Below are 26640 nucleotides of genomic sequence, written 5' to 3' on the forward strand. Positions count from 1 at the left end.
CTTAGATAGCCTCATTCACCAGAGAGCAGACAGCAGAAGCAAGAATAACTACAATTCTGCAGCCTGTGGAACGAAAACCACATTCACAGAAAGACAGACAAAATGAAAAGGCAGAGGACTGTGTACCAGATGAAGGAACAGGATAAAACCCCAGAAAAACAGCTAAATGAAGTGGAGATAGGCAACCTTCCAGAAAAAGAATTCAGAATAATGATAGTGAAGATGTTCCAGGACCTCAGAAAAAGAATGGAGGTAAAGCTCAAGAAGATGCAAGAAATGTTTAACAAAGACCTAGAAGAATTAAGGAACAAATAATCAGAGATGAACAATACAATAACTGAAATGAAAAATACACTAGAAGGAAGCAATAGCAGAATAACTGAGTCAGAAGAATGGATAAGTGACCTGGAAGACAGAATGGTGGAATTCGCTGCTGTGGAACAGAATAAAGAAAAAAGAATGAAAAGAAATGAAGACAGCATAAGAGACCTCTGGGACAACATTAAATGCACCAACATTTGCATTATACAGATCCCAGAAGGAGAAGAGAGAGAGAAAGGACCCGAGAAAATATTTGTAGAGATTATAGTTGAAAACTTCCCTAACATGGGAAAGGAAATAGCCACCCAAGTCCAGGTAGTGCAGAGAGTCCCCGGAAGGATGAACCCAAGGAAAAACATACCAAGGCACATAGTAATCAAATAGACAAAAATTAAAGACAAAAAAAAAATTATTAAAAGCAACAAGGGGTTAAATGACAAATAACATACAAGGGAACTCCCATAAGGTTAACAGCTGATTTCTCAGCAGAAACTCTAAAGCTAGAAGGGAGTGGCACAATATATTTAAAGTGGTGAAAGGGGAGAACCTACAACCAAGATTACTCTACCTGGCAAGGATCTCATTCAGATTCGATGGAGAAATCAGAAGCTTTACAGACAAGCAAAAGCTAAGAGAATTCAGCACCACCAAACCAGCTCTACAACAAATGCACAAGGAACTTTTCTAAGTAGGAAACATAGGGCTTCCCTGGTGGCGCAGTGGTTGAGAGTCTGCCTGCCGATGCAGGGGACACGGGTTCGTGCCCTGGTCCGGGAAGATCCCACATGCCACGGAGCAGCTGGACCTGTGAGCCATGGCCACTGGGCCTGCGTGTCCAGAGTCTGTGCTCCACAACGGGAGAGGCCACAACAGTAAGAGGCCCGCGTACCGCAACAACAACAACAAAAGATCTGTATTCAGAAAACTATAAGACACTGATGAAAGAAATCAAAGATGACACAAACAGTTGGAGAGATATACCATGTTCTTGGATTGGAAGAATAAATATTGTGAAAATGACTGTACTATCCAAAGCAATCTACAGATTCAATGCAGTTCCTATCAAATTACCAATGGCAGTTTTTACACACCTAGAGCAAAAAATCTTAAAATTTGTATGGGGACATAAAAAACCCTGAATAGCCAAGCAATCTTGAGGGAAAAAAATGGAGCTAGAGGAATCAGGCTCCCTGACTTCAGACTATACTACAAAGCTACAGTAATCAAGACAATATGGTATTGGTAGAAAAACAGAAATATAGATCAATGGAACAGGATAGAAAGCCCAGAGATAAACCCATGCACCCATGGTCAACTAATCTATGACAAAGGAGGCAAGGATATAAAATGGAGAAAAGACACTCTCTTCAATAGGTGGGGCTGGGAAAACTGGACAGCTACATGTAAAAGAATGAAATTAGACACTCCCTAACACTATACACAAAAATAAACTCAAAATAGATTACAGACCTAAATGTAAGACCGGACACTATAAAACTCTTAGAGGAAAACATAGGAAGAACATTCTTTGACGTAAATCACAGCAAGAACTTTTTTGACCCACCTCTTAGAGTAATGGAAATAAAAACAAGAATAAACAAATGGGACCTAATGAGACTTCAAAGCTTTTGCACAGCAAAGGAAATGATAAATAAGACAAAACGACAGCCCTCAGAAAGGGAGAAAATATTTGCAAAAGAATCAACGGACAAAGGATTAATCTCCAAAATATGTAGACAGCTCACGCAGCTCAATATTAAAAAAACAAACAACCCAATGAAAAAATGGGCAGAAGACCTAAATAGACATTTCTCCAAAGAAGACATACAGATGGCCAAGCGGCACGTGGAAAGCTGGTCAACATCACTAATTATTAGAGAAATGCAGATCAAAACTACAATGAGGTATCACCTCACACTAGTTAGAATGGGCATCATCAGAAAATCTACAAACAGCAAATGCTGGAGTAGGTGTGGAGAAAAGAGAACCTTCTTGCACTGTTGGTGGGAATGTAAATTGATACAGCCATTATGGAGAACAGTATGGACATTCCCTAAAAAACTAAAAATAGAATTGCCATATGACCCAGCAAACCCACTACTGGGCATATACCCAGAGAAAGCCATAGTTCAGAAAGACACATGCACCCCAATGTTCATTGCAACACTATTTACAATAGCCAAGTCCTGGAAACAACCTAAATGCTCATCGACAGACAAATGGATAAAGAAGATGTGGTACATATATACAATGGAATATTAGCCATAAAAAGGAACGAAATTGGGTCATTTGTAGCGACGTGGACGGACCTAGAGACTGTCATACAAAGTGAAGTAAGTGAGAAAGAGAATAACAAATATTGTATATTAACGCATATATGTGGAATCTAGAAAAATGGTACAGATGAACCGGTGTGCAAGGTGGAAATACAGACGCAGATGTAGAGAACAAACATATGCACACCAAGGGGGTAATGCAAGGGAGGGGAGTGGTGGTTGGATGAATTGGGAGATTGGCGTGGACATATATACACTATGTATAATATATATAACTAATAAGAACCTGCTGTATAAAAAATAAATAATTAAAAAAAAAAATAGAAACCCTTAGGAAGTAAAAGGGGGCAGAGAAATGAGCTGATAATTCTCCATATCACACAGCATGGCTGTACCTGCACTTTAAAGGCATTTCATACTTAAAGAGCTAAAGGATATGTTGCTATCTGTATCTTAATTAGAAATTTGAGCAGTGACATCTTTCAAAATATACTATCTTACAGTTTGTATTGACACTAGGAATTTCAATGTTGTATGTTCCCTTTTTGCTACAGAGGGAGGTTTTCACTGATCATTCTTCTGGGAGCAAAAATTGCAGAGATTATGCAGAGGTGACTTTGGCATTATATAGACAATTGTGTGTGTGTGTGTGTGTGTGTGTGTGTGTGTTGGGAGACAGAGTGTAGGGTTGTGGTGAGGAAATGGAGGATGGTTCTTATTTCTCCTCCTTTTGTGCTGTGCTGGCCCAGGCAGTAACCTGACTGTCTACAAGTCATCTTTTATGTGCAAGGCTCTGAAGGGCAACAAGAGTATTTGCAGTTCATGCGCATGTGAGTTGGAAAGGAGCAGCAGGCAGTCAACACAGCATTAGAAGCTGTAGCACTCTCTAAGCTATTGTAGCAAACAGTATGAAAGAGCATTTTGATAATAGCTCAATTTCATTGGCTGCAGCAAAGTTTCAATGAGTAAATGCCTCTAGAGAAACAGGAAATTCTTCAACCTAAAATCAATTTAGTCAAGATGTCTGCATGGGCACAGGCTCCCCACAAGTTAATAGCAGCTACTTCTGAACAAAAATATTTTTCAAAAGGGAGAAGGAGCGAGCTCTGCTTTATTTCAAGCTCGAGCAAATGCCAGGTTTTTTTTTTTTTTAAATAAATAAACTTTTAATTTTAGAATAATTTTAGATTTACAGAAAAGTTTCAAAGCTAGTCTAGAGAGTTCCCATGTACTCTATGCCCGGTTTCCCCTATTCTTAACATTTTACATTAGTAATGGTACATTTGTCCTAATCAATTAACCAATAATCATGCATTATTATTAATTAAAGTCTGTACTTTATTCAGTATTCCTTAGTTTATACCCAATGTCCTTTCTCTGTTCCAGTGTCCCCCCTGGTATACTATATTAAATTTACTTGTCACATCTCCTTAGGCATCTCTTGGCTGTGACCGTCTCTCAGACTTTCCCTGTGTTTGATGGCCTTGACAGTTTGGAGGAGTACTGGTCATGTATTTTATAGAATGTCCTCGGTTGGGATTTGTCTAATATTTTCCTCATGATTAGCCTGGAGTTACCAGGTTTGAGGAGGAAGACCATTCGAGGTAGAGTATCATTTCCATTCCATCACATCAAAAGTCTGAACATGTACCTCATCCCTGTTGATGCTTTACCTTGATCACCTGGCTAAGGTACAGTCTGTCAGGTGTCTCCGCTATGAATTTGCCCTGCTCCCCACTTTCACATACTCTGGTCTTTAGGAGGAATTCACCATGTGCAGCCCATACTTCAAGAGTGGGGACTCAGGCTTCACAAAGGCCACTTTCTGTTTTTTCTTTGTTTTTTTGAATTTTATTTATTGTTTGTTTGGTTTTTGTTTTTTGCGGTACGCGGGCCTCTCACTGTTGTGGCCTCTCCCGTTGCGGAGCAACAGGCTCCGGACGCGCAGGCTCAGCGGCCGTGGCTCACGGACCCAGCCGCTCCGCGGCATGTGGGATCTTCCCGGACCGGGGCACGAACCCGTGTCCCCTGCATCGGCAGGCGGACTCTCAACCACTGCGCCACCAGAGAAGCCCTATTTATTTATTTTTTATACAGCAGGTTCTTATTAGTTATCTGTTTTATACATATTAGTGTATATATGCCAATCCCAATCTCCCAATTCATCACACCACCACCACCCCACAAGACCAGTTTTTACACGGGCAGATTATGGAAGAAGTTGATACTTATCTTCAAAGCTTGTTCTCCACAAGCGTGTGCTTGTACATTCTGTAGGTTAGTTATCCTATAGCTACTCACATCCCCTGATTTGGTCCAGGTATTAGGTGGCCACGGGCAGAGACTATGTGGTACCCTTTCCTCCCAGGCACACAGCTAAGCTACATCTCCCAGGCATCCCTATTTCTGACCAACAGAACGTGACCAGAGGGGATGTGTACCCACAGAAGCCTCCCAATCAGCTCAGCTTCTCCCCCCACCGGGCTCTCCTCCAGGTAAAGAATTCATGATACTATTTTCTAATACTTCTAAGATGTATATTTTTAAAAATTCAACTTTGCTGACATCAGTGGCACCTTACATTTTTCAAGATGTAGTAGCTTAAGCCAAAGTGACGATTCTGTTTTTCCCATCAATGATTGTTTCCGGCCAATGGAGTGGAAGGGGAAGCTCTCTGGGGCGCCGATAGATGTTTTCTCGCTCTTAAAAAGGGGCTCAAGAAAGATATTTTCCCCCTTCTGGCTTAAGGACTTATGTGAATTGCTATCATTATCTTGTGATAATAAGGAAATTACCCTGGGAACCTGAGTCGACATGCTGAGCATGGCAGAGTGGAAATATGGGAAGAATCTGTGGTTTTAATGATGCTGTTGATCTCTGGACTCACCAACAGTGGAATCCACCTCTCTCTGGACTTCTTGATATGTGTACATTAAATCCCTTAATTTAAAAATCACTTGAGCTACTTGCAGCCAAAACCATCCTAATAGTTATAAAGATAACAGTGAAATAAACACACCTTCAGAAAGCCCATCAAGTGGTGTTAGGGAGAGGGCACTGGCACAGGAGTTAGGGCAGGTGGGTGTCAGCCTGCACAGCTGCCAGCAGGTGCTTGATATTGATCAAGTGACTAACTCCTTGGGCTATGGTTTTCTCATTTCTAAAATAAAGGATCTCCAAGACCTCTACCCGTTCTAAAATACTTGTTTCTTGAGTGTATCTAGACCAAACTCTTCTGTTATATTTAAGTCAGAGGGGGAGTTCAGAGGTTTAAATACCTGGCCTAAGGTTTCTTCTCTAGTTAGTGAAGAAACCTTACCGCTGACTTTGTGACTACCAGTCCAGTGTACTCTTTTATTTATGCCTTCCCAAGAAGGCGTTTATTAGAACATATATGATTCGCACAAAGGTTCACAAACTCAACTCACAATAATTCAAGCCAATTTGTTGGTATGTATGACTGGTAGTCCTGGGATTAATTTGGCTTCATACATGGCTGGTTCTGAGAGTTAAAACAATGCTTCTCTCCCTCTCTCTTTCTCTCTCTTCCTTCTGCTTTCTTTTTTTCTTAAGCCCACTGCATTCTTAATTAAGATTCCTCCACATAGTGGGAGAGATGGACACTCACAGTTGCAGGTGATATTGTCCTCACAGGTCATGATCTTAGCAGAATCACCTTCCTTGTAGGGGACATATGTTGATTGTTTGACAAACTTTCGGAAGAAGAATCACACTTCTTCGAATTCATATGATGGGAATGGGGGGCAACTCCCTCTCTCACCTAGGGAGGGTGAGATGCACTCCAAGCTGGCCCGTCAGGCTGTTACATTCCCCCGGCCGTGAAGATTGTCTTCACAAGGAAGGTAGGGATTTGAAATGAAATGACTATCAATACTTTGAAAAGAGGCTGGTAGTAATAAAAATACCAATTTGCCTCCCTCTAGATAAACAATGTAAATCAATCCATTAGAAAGTACTTGTGAGATAGGCTTTGACATTTCTGCTTTGATAATTTTGAAATTTCTCAGAATAATTTTCCATTCGATTGAGGTTTTTCTCTACTTCAGAACTCAAGTCACAGCTAATGACCCTAAAGACTTTGAATAGTTCCAGAGGTGGTTTAAAAGCAGGGGCTCTCAAACTTAAGCCTGGGTCAGAATCACCAGGAGAGTTTGTTAAAACAGACTGCTGGGCCCCTCCTCCAGGGTTTCCAGGTCAGTAGGTCTGGGGTGTAGCCTGAGAATCTGCATTTCTAATAAGTTCCCAGGGACCTTGCTGCTGGTCCAGGGACCCCACTTTGAGAATCACTGCCCTAGAACATTCATGGAGGCTCCTACATGTACATTATTTAGACATACACATCATTATGACAAAAGAAGAATCTTATCAATACGAGGTATTATATTCATCATTACAAGGAAAGAATCTTATTTCGTCTTGTAGGCATAGCATAAAAGTTAAACTAGATGTAATTTTGGAACTGGGATTTTTGAGAGAGACTTTTCAGTTTGAACTTACCAAATCCTTCCATGGGCACAGAATCACCCGAGGATCTTTTTAAAACAGAGATTCTCAATCAGGGTCTCTGGGACGAGGCCTGAGAGTTTGTGTTTCTGGCAGGCTGCCTGTAGCAAAGCTAGCCCGTGTAAATTCTTGGGAAACAAAGGGTTTTCTGCGTCTCAGGTCCCAGCCCTGAAATGTATGCCTGTTGGTGAAAAGATGACTTTCTCAGCGTGAATTAATGGATGATTTGGAAGTGGCCCATCGCTTTCTTGCACTGTACTGTCCTAGAGGGCTGGCCTCAAGAAACACATTTCAGCCTCCTTTTTTTTTGTCAGTTTAGTCCAGATTCCCCAACTTATAGTTTAGGTAGAATCTTGCTGTGACAATTTTTTTTTTTTTTTTTTTTGCGGTACGCGGGCTTCTCACTGTTGTGGCCTCTCCCGTTGCGGAGCACAGGCTCCGGACGCGCAGGCTCAGCGGCCATGGCTCACGGGCCCAGCCGCTCCGCGGCATGTGGGATCTTCCCGGACCGGGGCACGAACCCGCGTCCTCTGCATCGGCAGGCGGACTCTCAACCACTGCGCCACCAGGGAAGCCCAACACTTTTATAATTTAGGTTGAAATTCTAACCTCCCAAACACTTTGTGATTAAAGGACCTAGATGCTGTGGATAATACGTTCAAGTTCTCTGGTGACCGTTCGCCTTTTACACATGTCCAAATGGCCTTATTTTTTCATCAGCTCAGTTCAAGTTGTACATAAAGCCCTCCTTGGCCTCCAGTGGCCGTGCCCACTACAGCTCTGGCAACTACTTCTTTCTCCCTCATTCCCACTCTGTTCTTTTAATTTCACTCTTGTATTTCAAGAACTTCTGTTTTTGGTTACTGTCTCCAATGGGTAAAGTAACCGGATTTCTTTAAGCAGTGTTTATACAATTTGTGAGAAGACCTGACTTTTCAATCCAATCCTTCCTTCCTCACTCAGTGATCCACTGTGACTTCCTAGTGCTGCCATATCAAATCCGTATTCCTCTGCCTGCATTTAAAAGCAGTAATTTCTGGTGACCCGACATCTAGCAGGCTATGGATTTTTACAAGCATCTTTTCTAATAGAGACCAGTACCTACAGTATCAAACTAGTAATAATGCAGCCAGTGGCCAGCCTAGGCCAGTGTTCTTCCTGAGCTAAAAGCTGCATAATTTAAAACAAGGGCTCAATGGGAGCCATAGAGCCATAGCTGGCCATCCTTTCTTGAACATTTTTTGATTACGTTATATTAATAAGAAACAGGCCAAATTCTTTAATCAGTCTCCTTGAGTGAGTGAAAATATTCCACTTCAATACGACAAGGCTGCGTCTCTTAGCTTATAATTAATGAGTGGGAGTTGCACAAGGGCAAATGAAACTCTAGTACATCCGATCTTGTGATGGTTAACATCTATGGGTATTCTGTTCAATGCCGAGTTCAATTTAATGTTGAATCACTTCAGGAAATCCAAAGGATTCTCATTACACATGGGTGAGTGTTTCCTCACAGAGGTACAGTACTTGGCATCTCCTAGATGAGTGTGAATCACCACTTCGTCTGGCTGCTATACAAGCACACATTGTTTTATTGAACAGAGGGTAAAAAGTCACATAAAACACTGCATACTACAAATGGCTGGGGAATAATTTGACTTGCCTTGGTGCAACTTAATTTACACATTGGACTTCTAGAAAATAAAAAAGAACAACTCTGCCATAAATATAGCTTAGTCTGGGCACATAAACCATGAATGGCTTTGATTATTATTTTTTTAGTTAAATTCCTCTTACCCTTTTTTTGGATTGTAATATTTTTAAGATAAAACTACTTGAAGGTAGGGAGAAAATTAAAGAGAATGAAAATAGGGTAAGAAAGCCTTGCTGTAGGCAAAATAGAAGAGGAAGACAAAGAACATTAATTTTTCTCAGATTTCTAAAACATAACCATTTATTCCCAACTCTATGGAATATAGCATATTTTCGTCTTTGCAGGGCTGAAATGTTTTTCCCCTGAACTTCTGATTTTTAGCCACATTTAAGGTTTGGCATATTGTCTCCAGAAAGAAACAATAATGAACTTGTATTTCAAGCTCAGACAACGCCCAGGGGATATTGCTTTAGATAGGATATTCTTGATGACTTTGTAAATTATGCTTGTTCTGTAGGATGTCACTATCTCTGGAATTTTGTATACATGAAGATATTTGGATAAATACTGTATGCAGAGATCCTGATTTGAGCATTTGTGTTAGTAAAGGGAAAAATTAGACTATAACTAGAATATTATCTTGACATTTCCAAACATCCCACGCATTTGTCCTGAAATATCCAGTTAAGTGATACTAAAATGTCTTCTGAGGGGAGATCTGAGTTACTTAGAACCTTTACAAGTGAATAATGGGTAAGGATATACATGGATCCAGTCTGAATTGGTTTCCACACTGAATCAGAATTAAGGAAAAGGGAGAGACAGGCACAAAAATGTGCTCTAGAGCTGTTCTTGACTCCTTACCCCCGAGGCTATAGAAAGCCTTGCTGTCACCCAGGATTCCACGGTCGAGCAGAGTTGTACGTAGGAATTTCAGTCCTTTCTTTTATTTCTCATACATTTTAAACTTTGTTTTCAGTATTGCAGTGTACATTTTTATTTCTACACATCAATTCATTAAAACCTCTAGCTCTCTTTCTGGAAGGTGATTTAATAGCAGACTGGGGCTTTGCTATGGTTTCGGGTAGTGCTAATTTTTCTGAAATATCCTTTGGGTTGTTGATTATTCCAGCTCGCCTGGTCCCATCTGATGGGTCTGCCTACGCCACACTGAGGGCAGAGCAATCTTTGGTGAACACCAGGCCTTGGATTCAGACCTGTGTCACCTCATGGCCATTTTTCCCTCATCTCCTCCCATGATCTCCAGGTGGTGAGAACCCATCTTCTTCCCCCCGACTCTAAAATGCCTTCCTAGTCCGGCTGAAATCTCTCCCTCTTCAGACTCTCTCCTCTGGCATGGGCTGAGGCTTAGAAATGAAACCCAAGAAGTCCTGTTTCAGACCTCCCATAGGCAAGGAAGCCCAGCCCAGAGTCTTCTACCTGCTTGAATGCAGAAGAGAAAATGAAAAATATCTCAAAATATTAAACTGCCACACATGTTTTCTTGTTTTTGGATCCTTCAGTTCCTGGATCTGGACCGTAATATCTGATTTTCACAACATGACTTGGATATGAAGGGCTTGTGGGAGGCCAGCTTGCCATAACTCTGGTTAAGAAAGATGGACGTCATGTACATGGACTTAGAGCCAAAGATTAGAGTTTGAATCCTCCCTCTTGCTACTACTCAACCGTCATGATGGATAACTTTCTTAACATTTCTCCTCCTCATTCCTTTTCCCCCATCGGACCTCCATTGTCTTTCACCTGGACCACTATAAAAATCTCCTAACTAGTCCCTTGTCTCCAATATTACCCTCTCCAGTCTATCATCTATCTTAATCATATATACACATATGGTCACCTCAGGTCCTTCATCCAAAACCCTCCAATGACTCCCTGTTGGCCAGAGGGCAAAGTTCAAAATTCATAGCAATTTGTGATGGGCTTTTTCATGCTACTCAGGGGCAGATACTCCCAGTTGTCTTCCAAATTCCATTCTCTCTTTTTTCTATACTAATATTATCACAAATTTTAAACTGAGCACATTGGTCCCCATAGCAGAAGCTATTAGAAGTCTCTAGCAGTAGACGTGGCCATGTGACTAGTTCTGATGAATGAATTATAAGCAGAAGCATCCCATGGCAGCTTCTAAGAATCTCCCTTAAAAGAAAGCTGGTTTATGCCTTTGTTCCTTTTTTCTTTTCTTTCCCTTCTTTCTGCTGCTCAAAATGTGGATGGGATGGCTTAATCAGGAGTAGCCATCTCGGACCACATGGAGGCCATGCATTTTGAAAAAAGATCAAATGAATCTGATTTCCTGAAGACTTCTTTTCACCAGCCCACCGTACCAACCCAGAAACTTCTTGTTTCTCACTGGAAACAAGTGAAAACACTTGCTCTCACTTGTCTAGCTCTAGTAAAGCTAGAAAACGCTCTCCAATCTCATTTTCCTCCTTTCCGTACTCACAAGCATGCTGAACCGTTTGCTGTTCTTGATTTTATCATACACTTCCTTGCTTCTGTGCCTTGCCACTTCTCTGCTTTATGTTTTATCTTTTCGGGCAAATTTCTTGTTAAGACCCACTTCAAGAATCTCCTCCTTTGGAAAGACTATTCACTCACAGCCAGGCAAATGTGGTAATTTTTTTTTTTCCATCATTGTATCTCGTGCATCTGACTAGCACAGACTCATCACATCCCACTATCAATGTTTTATTTACCTATTTGTTCTACATAATAGTGAACTTCATCAGGTCGTGACTAAGTTGTTTTCATCTTTGTATTTCCAGTGACTAGCACACACTTGGGTCCAAAATTAAAATTACTGAATGGATGAATGATGGAATGAAACTCTCTTAACTTCCATTCCGTCATCTGTAAAATGACAGTAATATTAATTCCCACCCTATAGATTTTATTTTTTGAGAATTACATGAGATGAGAAATGAGAAGGGTCTTTGTAACTATAACGCGTTATCCAAAAAGTAAAGATATTGTGTATTTATGCAGATTTCTACTATGTGGTCAGTCATCTTGCACAAATATAATGTGTATAGAATCCAGGGCTATTGACCTACATTAAACCTACAGGAAATGGAAGCAAAGGATGAATCAGAAAGAGGGCATACTTCTGATACTAGCAATGTAAAAATTAGTAAAGAGTTCTTATGGTCAACTTATTTATTTTTTTAAAGATTTATTATTTATTTATTTGGCTGTGTTGGATCTTAGCTGTGGCATGCGGGACCTTTGTTGAGCCATGCAGGATCTTTCGTTGCAGCACGCAGGCTCTTTCGTTCCAGCACGCGGGCTCTTTCATTGCAGCACGAGGGCTATTCGTTGTGGTGAGCGGGCTTCTCTCTAGTTGTGGTGTGTGGGTTGCAGAGTGCGTGGGCTCTATAGTTTGTGGCATGTGGGCTCTTTCGTTGAGGCACACGGGCTCAGTAGTTGTGGTGTGCAGGCTCAGTTGCCCCGTGGCATGTGGGATCTTAGTTCCCTGACCAGGGATCGAACCTGCATCCCCTGCATTGTAAGGCAGATTCTCTACCACTGGACCACCGGGGAAGTCCCCTTATGGTCAATTTAATATCTGTTGCTTGATAGTTAAGTATATTTGATCGCACCTATCCTACAAATGCTTAGCTTTAAGTAACCTCTTTAGCCACTGGGCAAACATAGCTCCATGCAAAATAAGTCTGCTTAAAACAAAAATAAGACGTGTCAAGCAGCTTCCACTTGCTGAGATCACCTCTAGAACATAGAATAGGCGTATGAGCTAAGAGCTCCGCTGCTCTAAGCGAACATGGGACAGTCAAAGCTGGAGCTGCAGCCCGAGATAGGATGCACTTTTGTTTCTGCCATATTAACCTAAGCAGCCAGGGAGCTCCAGACATCCTTGGAGGAAAAGGGATCCTATGGGGCGATGGGCCTGCTCAACCCATGCTCACTTCTCTCTTGGGACTTGTATTCTAACCTCAGCAGCCTCTTGAAGGCATCGCCAGAGCCACTGTGTGATGTTGATTCCGCTATGGTTCTTCAACCATCTGCTGTCCCTGGATCCTTGCTTTGGTCCCTAAAACTTCCCAGCACCAGGATCTCATGTCTGAGATTGTAAAAGCCCCTTTTTATAGGAGTGGATCTGCTCTCACTACTTCCATGGAATCCAGCCTTGTTTCTGCCTGTTAGGTTCCTGTCTGTGGGCGTGGGGGGCAGTGAGGGGGCATAGATTTAATGTCACCTCTTATATTATGAATCAAGGACATAGGCTTTTAAAGCCAAAGTACTTGTAACATCTCCTTTTAAAAAATAGAAGATTTAACTACCTTCACTCTCCCATTTAAACTGATTTCAGAAGGAAACGTAGGGTTCAAAGCGAAGTTCGGGCTCTTCTCTTCTGTATATTTGCAAATGCACAAAGCTGGGTCTGTTATGTCCTGTCTGAAAGGCTATCTATTTGTACAGCTTTATGCATCTCTTCAAAGAACACCCATGAAGTTACAGCTCATATTTCTACTTTAAATATTCGATCTTTTGGCTTTAAACACCCATAAGGGTTATTTGTCAAAACGGGTCTTAAACCTCGCCCCACAGCTCTGCAACATATCTTTAAAGTAATGCTGTAGGGGTGGGAAGGAAAGGGTGGGGAGATGGGAAGAGTCAGCCATTCAGCAAGCATTTATTGAGTGCCAAGTACGTGCAGAGCATATGGTACCTAGTAATAGGTCCTGTGAGGGGGATAAAAAAAGAAATGGAATACGCGTTCTTGCCCTCAAGATGAAGGGGACAGAAATATAAGAACTGTCAGTTCAATCCTAGATCGAGACATTTTAACCTTGTTTTCCAAAGATGTTTGAATGAAGAGCAGGGACCAGCAACCTGGGGCATGTAAGAACACTTTAGCAGCAGAAGTGTTCTTACAGAAGGAGAGGGGGAGGGGGAGGGGGAGAGGAGGGAAGGGGGAAGGGGGGAGGGAGGGAGAAAAAGGAGGAGGAGGAAGAAGAGAAAGGGTTTGTGGGTACAGGGATGGGATTGAGGGCGAAGGAAGAGTCATGCCTTGTATGCAAGGTCCTTTCTTGTTGTGTTTCCTCAGTCATCTTCCGAGCCAAGATGCCTTTTGCTAGTTTTCTGAGATGCCAGCAGCAAGCCCCTATGTTCCCTTTTTACAGCAATGCATGTGTTCCTGATCCTTGGGACCCAGGCTTTCTCTTTTTCCGAATTTGTGTTTGTTTTGGTCTTAATATGAAGATCAGCTTGCCTTGTTCCTCCTGATCGTTCATTTCAACCATCAGCCTCTGTGGTTCTGAACTGTGTTGTGGCCAGACTCCTGGAGGGACACCTGCGTGAACCCAGGAGGGTGGTCTCCATGTGCTGAACCACAGGTGGCCTCCTTGTCCTGCCTACAGGAGGCCTGGTCACTCTAGTCCCTGTGCTGGGAGTGGAGACTTGGAAACCACTATGAGGTACTGCTGAGCCCTTAGAAAAGTGTGCTGGGTAGTGAAGAGTCAGGCAGGCTTGGACTGGAATCCTGTTTCTACTAACTACCTGATAAAACCACATTGAGCCTCAGTCGCTCCATCTGTCACATGGAAATTCTCTTCACGTTATTGTGATAGGCAAATGATTGATGCATATAAAGCGCTTAGCATATAGTAAGCACTCAATAAAAATTTTGGCTAGTATGATAACATTAATATAGTTTTCATTACTGTTTATGCATTTGCCTTGAGACTTTTCTTTGTGACCTAACATAACATTTGTTCTGTCCTACAGAGTACATGACTAAGAGGGAAACAGGAAATGTGACTTACTCTATCCATTAAACAAGCATTTTAAAGTGCTGACTGCATTGCCAAGTACTGTATCAGATCCCTTCCTCCTAGCTCCCTTCCTTCATCCTTCCACAAACATTTGCTGTGTGTCTGTGAGGTGCATTGCATTAGATTCTAGTAAAATAGCAATGCGACAGACAGATAGGTTTTCTTCCACCAGAGAGCTTATGATTCAGGGAGGAAAGAAATATGTTACACAAGTACACCCAGGTATAGAACCAGGCGTAGTTTCTAGGTGCTACAGTGGTTCTCGTGGAATATGGGGGATGTACTAGGATCTGTAAGATCAGCAATTGTCATGTTATAAGTTTCCATTTCTCTTTTTTTTTTTGTGGTATGCGGGCCTCTCACTGTTGTGGCCTCTCCCGTTGCGGAGCACAGGCTCCGGATGCGCAGGCTCAGCGGCCATGGCTCACGGCCCGCCCCCACCCCGGACCGGGGCACGAACCCGTGTCCCCTGCATCGGCAGGCGGACTCTCAACCACTGCGCCACCAGGGAAGCCCATAAGTTTCCATTTCTGAGGCCTGCTCTCAAAAGAGTAAGTGACTTGGCTTCCAATAGGTCAGTGATGTTTTCATTATGCTTCTCTAGACAAGACTGGCATTTTCTAATGAGATATCTCTCAATCAAATCCATGAATTTCCAGCTCCACATTTTAAGTGACAAAATGGCTCTTCACTGGAAGATTTGAACATAGTACCTACTGAAAAAGGGACATATAAAGAATCAAGATTTAAAATAAGAACTTCATAGGTACAACCTGGTGTGTGCTTTACTAATGCTTAGTGCAATGTGTTTTGTCTTAACAGTTCTATTCAGAACTTAGTCACCCAGTTCAGACTTTACTAGAATATTTCTTTGTAAATCATCTTCCACTGATTAAGGCAAAAACTAGATTATGAATACGGTTCTAAAACTTCTCAAATCATACCTGTATCTTTCTTCTGCAGCTAATAGCTTCCATGCCATTACAGCAAGGACAAAGGGATGGGGAACTTATGTCTACTGGTTATCAGTTGTGTGAGTGCCAAATGTAGTCTCATGTAATTCTCACAGGAACCTTGTAAAAGAGGTCTTATTTCCATCTCTTTTCACATGTTATGAAATTGAGGTTCTCTCTCTTAACCTCTCTAGGTTAAGAAATTTGTCCAAATTTGCAGGGCCTTATTCAAAGCCAAGACTACCTGATTCTCAAGGGTAGTCTCAATTTGGCCATGAATGAGCTGACCATTCACAGAAAGTCACATAAAGGGGCTTATTTCCACCCATGTACAGTATATTTTAATTTATATAACCACTGCAAGGCTGAAAAATCATGCAATAATCACAGTTTAACTTACAAAAATCTAGTTATAATTTTTGTATCACAAATTGTGTACAATTTATCCTAGGCCCTAGGAACTCCCTTCCCTTTTTGCCCTAAATCTGTATTTCTTTGAAATTCTTTTCATATACTATAGCTTACATTCACAGGATGCTTAAGCCCTTTCAATATGCCATAAATAGGAAGACAATACTATATATACCACTCTTTCTGAGATGATAATTTTACTTTCCCATATTCATGAGAAGTTCTCTTTTCAGCAGAGCAAACAAAATATTTGTCCTCATTCGGTGTGCCTAAAATGAAGCTCATCGTCCTCCGTCAGGACTGGACTGATCTTCCCTCTTTCCTGTTGCTTTCCAGGGAGCCGTCTGCTTTCCGGCACCTGGGGTCAGGTCCTTGCAGCCATCTTTGACTGCTCACACCTTCTCACTCTCCCACATCCAGGTATTGTTTATAACAAGAACAGCTTCTGTATCAAATGGCATTAACCTTCACTCTGTCATTTGCCTTCACAGCAGCCCCCTAAGGCAACTGTTATCAATTCCATCTGACCGATAAGGCAGCTGAGCTTCAGAGGACTCAGAACTTGATAATTAGTGGAGATTTGAACCCAGATCTTTATGGACGACAAAATACCGTCTATGCTTCCTTCATCATTGATCTTGTGCTCAGCTATTTCCTTTTATTTCCCATGAACTCACCTTGAGTCAGACTTGGATTTCTTTATGTTCAAATTAGTGCCACAGTTTCCTAACCATTCTCCTTCCTCAACTTCAGTCAAAATTCTAAGCCCCAAACCAGATATATCTCCCCAACCACTCCTCTTTTTCCATTGTCTAATGCAGTAGTTCTGAAGCTACTAAAAATCAAACAATAATGGTGTTTCACTTGTTTACAGAAAAGGAAACGTTTACTTTTTAAAATAAGTATCTAAAATTTAATATTTTAAATTTCTCTCGCTGAAGTTTTTTTCTTAAACTTTTTTTTTTTTTTGGCTGTACCGCACAGCCTCCGGGATCTTAGTTACCCAACCAGGGATCGAACCCATGCCCCCTGCATTGGAAACGCAGAGTCTTATCCACTGGACCGCCCGGGAGGTCCCCTTTTCTAAAAGACTTTTATCTTCATCATTGGCTAATACATAGTTATTTCATATCGCCTGAAAATACTGTAGTTTCTAGGGACCCTGTCATTTGTCAAATTGAGATTCATAGCTTTAGATAGTAAGTGCTAAAGGGATGGTCAAGACCCTCTAAACTCTGCCCACAGGTCACATTTCGACTACTCTTTAATCCAGCATCCTTCCTTTGTATGCAGTGGGTTGAAGTTCTGAGCGTAATGCGGGGCACACGCGAGTGGATTCAGTCCTGGTTCGCTGCCGTCAATCCACTCATTACTCAGAGAATGCGCTCTGCTGCGGGACATTCCCGGCTTTGCTCACGCAAGGCACTTGCGCCCAACTTCTTCCTTTCCTCTCCTTTTTATCATGTTTTAAAAGGTAACGGTTAATATTTATTGAGCGCTTCTGTTGCTCCGGACACTTCCCAAGGGCATTACATATATTGACTCATCTAAGCTTCGCAATACCCTCTGCGGTGGGTATTAGCAAGACCACTTTCTGGGCTTCCGTTTCTGATTTTGTAAAATAAAGATTAAAATAAGACTTGCCTCATACGATTGTTGTGAAGGTTAAGTGAGTTAGCACATGAATTGCCTAGGACATGGTACTTAGTAAATATATTTTTTATGCCACCTTCCAACTGTGGAAATTAAAGCTTACGTTGATTAATGATTTGCTAGTCACCAGTAAAGCCAAGATTTGGACTCAGCCATGTCTCTGGAGTCTGAACTCTCAAACACTGGGCTTCTTCCTTATGCTTTTTCCTACTTACTCAAATATCCCACCCCCTGCAGGAAGTCTTGGTCACTCATTTGTGTTCCTAATATCTCCTCTGAACACATCATCATATGGACCGTAGTACTCACTCGTATAAGACCTTAAGTATACGAAATACTTTCCATCTTTGTTTCCGTGGTATTAACAGTTAGAGACAGACCCATGCAAATGACATACTTTTTCCATTTCCTATTTGTGCTAGGGCCCCCCAGGACCTCTCTCAGGTTCAGTGATTTGCTAGGAAAACTCAGAGGCCTCAGCATAGAGTCATAGTCATAAATAAGATTTATTATAGCAAAAGGGTACAAAGCAAAGTCAGCAAAGGGAAAATATACACAAGGCAAACTCTGGAGGAAACCAGGCACAAGCTTCCAAGAGTCCTCTCCCCGTGGAGTCACACAGGATGTGCTTCATGCCTCCGGTGACGAGTTCTGACAACACACGAGAATTGTCTACCAGGGATGCTCGTTAGAGTCTCGGTGCCCAGGGTTTTACTGGTGTCCAGTCACGTAGGCACTCTGCCAAGCACATAATAAAATTCTAGACTGGGAATGCCTTTTTTAATTCTTCATGGGAATAATGAAAGCAGCTGTTCAGCACGAACCACGTTACTCATACGAACGGTTTAGTCACAGTGAGTCACTCTTATCAGTTCTGGGGATGATGGGAACCCTCCTGTGTTGGTTCATTTTATATGTCAACTTGGAGGGTGCTTTTGGATGAGATTAACATTTAAACGAGTAAATTCTGAGTAAGCAGATTGCCTTCCATGATACGGGTGGGCCTCGTCCAATCAGTTGAAGGCCTAAACAGAACAAACAGATTGGCCTCCCCAGCAAAAGGGAATTCTCAAGCAGACGGCCTTTGGACTTCAGGTCAGCTCTCGTGGAGTGCCAGCCTGCCGGCACACACTGCAGATTTCAGACTTGCCAGCCTCCATAATCACGTGAACCCATTTCTTCTAAGAAATCTTTTTCTCTCTATTATACACACACATATCCTTTTGGTTGTGTATCTCTGAAGAAACCCGACTAATCCAAGTTCCCAGATCCCAGTCAAGGGTCAACCTTGAAAGCAGGCCTTCCTAAGGAAAGCAGTCTCAGGCCGGCTATGTCAGCTTTATTCTGTACATTGCTAACTTTTAGACCAGCAGAAGCCACAGGTGGTAATACCATGGAGCAGCAGAGCCCATGGAAGATAAGAAACTATAGGGTGGAAAGAAAGGGAGTAGAGAGAAATTGGCTGGTAGTGGCAGAGAAGTGGAAGCAACAGAGTGCTGGAGTGGAGGATTCATGTAATAGTGCAACATTCAAACAGGAGACAGGAGGTGTCTGTAGCAGGGGCAGCAGGACGAGCAGGTAACAAGATTCTCCTTTATTCCACAAGACCCGATTACATAATTGTGGTGGGTTGAAGATAGCCGGAGATTCTTTGCCACTCCTTACATGAAGGTGTCTTCCTTCTCCTTGATTCCGGGCTGGAACGTGATTTGCTTTAACCAGTAGAACCCCACAGAGTTGGCACTGTGGCTGTTCTAGGCATGAGCCTTAAGAAGGCCTTGCAGCTTCTGCTTTTGTGATTTGGGGAGCCATGAGTCACCATGCCATAAAGTTCATCTACTGTGCTCGGAGAAACTTGGAGAGAAAGGAAGAGAGAGAAGGATGCCTAGCCAGCCCCCCGCTGTTCCAGCTATCCCAGCTGAGGTTCACGCGTGTCAGTGATGTCATTCTGGATGTTCCAGCCCAGTTTGAGACTCCAGATGACAGCACCTGCCTACGTGACCCCAGGCCGGACCAGCAGAAGAATCACCCGGCTGAACCCCACTCAAACGACAGAATCAAGAGCAAATAATAAAATGTTGTGACCCTAAGCTACAAACGGTTCATTTCATGGCAATAGATACGTGATGCGGTGAGACAGCTGAAGCAGTCGGAGCACAGTGGCTTCCTTGCAATGCCGGGGTACCGGAGGAGAAAGCAAGAGAGGTCTGTGGATGGGGCAGCGGGATGACTCCGTGAGACTTGACGCGAGGCACTCTTTTCCAGTTTTCACTGTTTCACAACAGTGACATGTGTCACTTCACAAAGAAAACAGTCTGTACCCTTCTGGATTAAGCTTTACCCGAGAATCTTTTCCAGACTTCCCCAAGCCTCAAACCAAAGTCTGTGAACAGTTGATTGAGATCCCATGCGTGATGAGTCATGTTTGCCTTCAGAATGCCTATTGCCTTAGTGGAGATCTTAGATCATCAGGAGTCCCATGCCCTGGAGCTCGTTTCTTCCTTTGGGAAGCCAACGTACGATGTATAACTTCATCTCTGGCAAAGATTCTCAACATGTGCCTGAGCATGTATGTGCAGGATGCCAAATCAGTGAGTCCAAAAATGTAATAGTTACCTGCCAAAACCAGTCTGACTGATTTTATTGACAGAATTAATGGGTCATTTAGTTGTAGCAGAAACTGGGCCTATGACCAATTGTTGCAAATATTTTCATCTCTCTTTTATGGATGAGGATACCAAGAGGGAGAGACAAAGAGAGAGAGAGAGAGAGATCCCATGAATTACCAGAGCCACTCAACAAGTCAAAATTGAAGGCAGGGACAAAATCCAGAGCTCCCCAATCTCTCTTCAGGGCTTTCCCCACTATTGGCAGTGTTAGTTTTCATGGTTAGTTGATAGTTAGTTGATATGTTTGTGTATTTCTCTGCTGGAGAGGGCATAGGTGCAACCCAGCATTTTTTATTACCTTAAGCAAAACGTATTTCTTCTTTGTGATATCACTGTTTTACCCTGAACACTTGATTAGTTTCTTATGGGCAGTCTCAGCTATCTCTTGGAAAAAAAAAAAAAAAAAAGATCCAGTAAGAAATAAACTCCCCAAGGACCATGCGTAGAGAAAGAATGTAGAAGCCCAGCCAGCGGGGTGAGTGTGGAGAGGCTCTCCCTGCTGATAAACTTGGGAGAAAGAATTGCCTGACTTAGAAATATGACATTTTTCTAGGCCACCTCATTTCATCTGATAAAAAAATGACCACTTTCCAATATGTTCCTATTAAAGAAAATGAATGAAAACTTAGCTAGGAGGTAACCTAGAATGGTAAATCAGAGTGAGTAAAATCTACATGTCCATATCTGGTCAGCAGATACTCTGTTTTACTTATAGCATATGGAGAATTCATTCACTCTCCATCCATCCATCCATCCATCCATCCATCCATCCATTCACCAAATGTTGATTCACCTACCACGAGCAAAGCCCTATGGAGACACAATAGGTACAAACCATACCTCCTGCTCTACAGAGACTGCTTTTACAGTCTCATAAAGGAGATAAGACAAGACGTGAACACAAAGAACTATGATCAAGGTAATAAATGAGTAAGTTCCACAGGAGAGAAAAATAAGGTGAGATGAAAGTTCAGAAAAGGGAGACATCACTTCTGGCCAAAGGAAATATAGAGTAGAATGATTTTTTAAAAGTATAATCTATCACCTTCCAACTCTTGGTTTAAAAGCCTCACACAGTTATTAGCTATATGACCTTGGGCAAATCATAAATTTTCTCTGTCTTAGTTTGCTTATCTTTTAAAAGGAAGGGTTGGAGTACATGATCTTGAGGGTCCTGTCTGCTCTAAAGTACTAGGGTACGTAATTTTTCATGAGATGGCCTAGCTAAATATGTGACAATCTATTATACAACCAGAGTAACTCTTTAAACCTAAATAAGATCATGTTACCCATGGCTTAAAACCCCTTCGTGGCTGCATTTCAAAGAAAACCCGAGCTCCTTTTGATGGCGTGCGAGGTCTTGCAACATCTGGCCCTGCTCCTTCTCTAACCCCATCTCCCAGATCTCCTCCTCTCGCCCTTGCCCTCCCAACAGAGGGACCTCTTCTCTGGTCCCTAATGCACCAACCAGGACCTTCACACATGCTGTTCCCTCTGCCAGGAATGCCTTTCCTCTCCTCCTAAAAAAATGTATATGTGCGTGTGCCTATAATTTTTATGGAAAGGATAAATGTACACAATTTAAAACAAATGATGCTATAGGGTTATAACCCAAAGCCAGAGACTTAGGAGGCTGGGAGGAGTAGAAATCATGTTCTGATATATAGATTTGCGCTTAAACCCTTGTTTCCATGCATCTCTCCCCTACTTCCTCTGGGCATGGCATCCTGGGTATGAAGCCACTCAAATTTTCCATGGAATAAAAATCCTCTGTCATCCTGGCAGAATGAGGGAGGGACAGTTGCCTGAATAGGTGGAATGGAGGAGAGAATCTGGGGGCCTAAATGTTCTTTATACTGACTTTGAAGACATTTTTCTGATTTCCTCCCTATACTTTCTACCCCTACATGACCCACGTCAGGTGCCTTCAATTCCTGAGACTTTTCTGGGGAGTTCAGTGCTGTGACCTGACGCCTTTCACAATGGCATCACCTTTGCAAGCACTTGGTATTTTGCATTTTTAGTTTCGCTAACTCTTCCTTCCACTTTTTATCTTCCGAAACTGTGATCATTCTTTGCAACCATAATGCCCTCTCTCTTCACCCATTCTCTTTGTCCTTCTGAGTTTCTTTCTCATTAATTCTTTTAATACTCAATTTGAGTAGGGATTGTTGAAGGGGTCAGGAAGAATGTCTTATACCTTCCATGTTTAACTGGAGTGCCTCTTCCCTTTTCTCAGTTTTAGACTTTACATCCTTTAGATATCAGGTTCAAAGTCAGAGTGAACTTCCCCGACGACGTCTAAGTGCATCCTCTTGGGTTTGTCTATTAGAGCACCGTGTTTGCTGCTTTCATAACAACGAATGCCACTTCAAGCTGAATCCTTATTTACTGACTTACTAATTTTAAAAAATGTATGTTTATGACTTTCTTTAAGGTCTGTTGCTCCCACTAGCGTGCAGACTCAGGGAAGACAGGAACCATGTCTGTTTTCTTCAACCAACTTATACCCAAGTGTTCAGCACGGTGCCTCACCCTAGCAGGTGCTCAAGAATTCTTATCGGGCCTCCCTGGTGGCGCAGTGGTTGGGAGTCTGCCTGCCGATGTGGGGGGCGCGGGTTCGTGCCCCGGTCCGGGAGGATCCCGTGTGCCACAGAGCAGCTGCGCCCGTGGCCCGTGGCCGCTGGGCCTGCGTGTCCGGAGCCTGTGCTCCGCGGCGGGAGAGACCACAGCAGTGAGAGGCCCGCGTACCGCAAAAAAAAAAAAAAAGGATTCTTATCTATGAATGTTGACAAACATGAGGATCAAATCTTAGACTCCACGGACAGCACTACCAACACAAGGACAGCCTAGAAAGAAGAAAGACAGAGATGTAGCATATTGCTTAAGAGGATGAACTCTGGAGCCAGACTTTCTGTGTTCAAATCTTAGAATGACCACTCGCTTAGCCGTGCAGATAAATTACATTAACAAGGAGATAATAATAGTACCCCTACCTCATGAGACTATTGTAAAGATTAAAGTGAGTCAGCATAGCTAGAACTCTTAGAACGATGGCTAGCGTGTAGTCAGTGCTTTATTAGTGTTGACTGTTACGTATCGGAGTACTTGGCTTGGGGAGACCTTGGCTGGGTGAGGACCAAAGTCTGAAGTTTCACTTTGAAAAAAAGTCTAAACTTCCATAGAATATAAAACACGTTGACCTTGTATGTCCAGAATGTTTAGAATCCAATTTTGAATACTGGGTTCCACTTCTTAGGTTTTCATCATGTTCCCACTTATGTCCAGTAATTTATAAAGCAAGTCCCCTTAGGGTAGCCCCAAACAGAAGACTCCTCCTTGGGGACAAGTTATGGTGGGTAGGGTGGGGCAATGGATTAAAGGAAGGAGGTAACTTGATAGGCTTAAAAGAATAGAAGGCCTAGAAGAGTGGCATGTGAGGGTGAAGAAAGGGGTTTGGGGTACTAGGAAGGCTTTGGTTGAAATGCCAGCTCTACCTTTACCAGCTGTATGACCTTGAACAATTTGCTAGACCTCTTGGTGCCTCAGTTTCCTTGGTATATATATATATAATCTGAGATGATGATGTACATATAAAACTTAGGTGAGTACCTGATATAGAGAAAAATACTCCAGTATTTAAATTATTATCACTATGATTAAGATTAGTCAGGAGACCTGGGTTTTAATACCATCTCTGAATCTGACTGGCCTTGTGGCCTTAGAGAATTCATTTCCCTTTTCTATGTCCACGAGGTTCATCTATGAAACTAAGTCACTCTGTCAGAATCCTACCAGTAGCTACTTCTGGAGACCCCGCTACACACACACACACACACACACACACACACACACACACACACACACACACACACTTACAAATTCCTGGGATCCTGGGCCTTTTCCACCTCTTGCCAGGACAGTGTTTCCAAATTCTGGTCTGCAGCTGGACAAAATTAACCTACATTACAGCATGAAGAGTCAGGGGAAGCCAGCCTCCAAGAGGGTCCTCTTGAGCCCCACCTCCTGGTGGTCGTACCCTGTGCAGTCCCCTCCCATAGTGAATACAGCTGACCAGTGTAACCAGGAGGGATTTTTAGAAATGTCGGAGTGTGACCCTGAGACTAGGTCATGAAAGACATTGAGGCTTTCCCTTTTGTTCTTGGCTCCCTCACTCTGGAGGAAGCCAGCTGCCATGTCAGAAGGACACTCAAGAGGCCCTGTGGGGCTTCCCTGGTGGCGCAGTGGTTGGGAGTCTGCCTGCCAATGCAGGGGACACGGGTTCGTGCCCCGGTCTGGGAGGATCCCACATGCCGCGGAGCGGCTGGGTCCGTGAGCCATGGCCGCTGAGCCTGCACGTCTGGAGCCTGTGCTCCACAACGGGAGAGGCCACAACAGTGAGAGGCCCGCGTACCGCAGGAAAAAAAAAAAAAAAAGAGGCCCTGTGGAGAGGTGCATGTCATCAGAACTGATGCCTCTTGTCAACAACTAGCACGAACGTGTCAGGCATGAGAATGACATGATCCTCCAACCTCAACGAAGCCTTCAAGTGACCAGTCCCAGCCAATGTCATGACTGAAACCTCACAGGAGACCCTGAGTCAGAACCTCCCAGCTAAACACTCCCAAATACCCAACACTTAGAACCTGTGTGTGATCATTTATGCTTATTTTTGTTTCAAGCCTCTGCATATTGGAGTAATTTGTTATGTAGCAACAGATAGGTAATACAGGGTTCCCTGGGAACATGTTATGTACAGTTGAGTCAGAGAGTCTTACAAGTGCAGACTCTCCATCTAATCTTCACACTGGCTGAAACCTTATGAACCTTCCTAAAATCTCATTTATTTCTCCTCCCCTTTAGGTAGCAGGCCTGTTTCCCAGATCTTAACACTGGATTACAGTTCCTTTTTTTCTAGGTTTTTTTTGTTCTTTGTTTGTTTTGCGTATGGAGGCATTGTTCAGAGGTTTCTTGAATACCCAGGCCCTCTCCAGGGTCTGGCAAAGTTCAAAGTCCGTCACTTGCACAGTTATTTTTCAAGGCCCTGAGAGGGGCCTGTGCAATGTGTTCACATGGTCATATGGATAATAAAATTTGTGGAAGAACAATAGTTGATGACAATTGGTTAGCATCACTCTTTTTCTATTTCTCCTTCCACTCTGTCATGCTTCCCCTCACGTTCAGTGGCATTTGAGTGGCCATGGGCATTCTGTCATTCAACTAAGCGAGAGTTGAGTTTAATTTGAATGTAGTGGGATATGTTTTGTGGTTCACAGGCACTTCTATGTGGAGTTAAGGAATTTCTGGCCTTTTCAGTGTTGGAATGGCTTCCAGCAATATTCCTGGAAATACTGCTGTACTTACACAAAGGGACATGATCAGAAGCCCTATCACGGGAATACACCCTATGCCACGTCCTATGGGCATCAGAAGCCTGTGGATTGGGGAGGAGAAATAAGGTTGGAAATATACAGAGCCAGAAGCTAGTTTGCGAAAACTTCTTCCCATCTTCAGATGTATAAGACTGTAAGCCAAAGATTGACCAGGTCAATGTCTAGTTAAAAATACCAAAAATTTAAAAATTAATCATTTGATAGACAAAAGACTGAATTATTTTTCTGTTCACTCTGTAGAGAATTACACTACAAAGTCATTTTCATAGGAAGAAATGAATGACCAAAAAGAAAATACAGCCAATAAATAAAAATTAGGAAAACCAATATAGATGTGTGTCCATGAGTACAACTGTTATCTTTTTCCGGATTTTGCAAAGTCTGAGGTAATGGTCACATTTAAAGATGTGTAATGCATTGTGATTTCTCTTTCCAAATAAGTATTCGCTTTCAAACCTGAGTTGCTATTTACAGTCCTGTGTTCTTCTTAAAGAGAGTCCTCGACATTGACTGCTGCTTCAGGCTCCATAAAACCTGGCCCTCTGCCTGGTCCTTCCCAGCTGGCTCCAGATTTTTGCAGAAAGAGCTCCTCCTTTTCTGCAGCGCAGCCTCCCACTTTGGTTTTGATCTGAGCTGCTCTCCATTCCCTCACTTGTTGTTCTCAGTAGTTCTCATGAGGATCGTGTGGTTCTTCCTTTTGGTTCAGGTCCCTTGGTTTTCTGAGTGCCTTCTCGTATCTCCACTGGCAAGTGTTGAATTCTTTCTTCATGAAACTCAGTTTCCTTTGGGAGCCTTCGTGTGCTTTTTCTTTGATGCGAGCCCATGGCAGCCTCAACTCTCCCCCACCCCCCAAGAAACGCTCTCCCAGGTCTCTGTTATTTCTACCTGCTTCACGGCCGCCATTACCTATCAGCTCTGTGAGGGCAGGAAACACATCAGAATCATTCACGTGTGCTGAGTGCAAGTGCAG

This window comes from Phocoena phocoena, chromosome 11 (genome assembly GCF_963924675.1).
Source record: "Phocoena phocoena chromosome 11, mPhoPho1.1, whole genome shotgun sequence".
Classification (NCBI taxonomy): domain Eukaryota; kingdom Metazoa; phylum Chordata; class Mammalia; order Artiodactyla; family Phocoenidae; genus Phocoena; species Phocoena phocoena.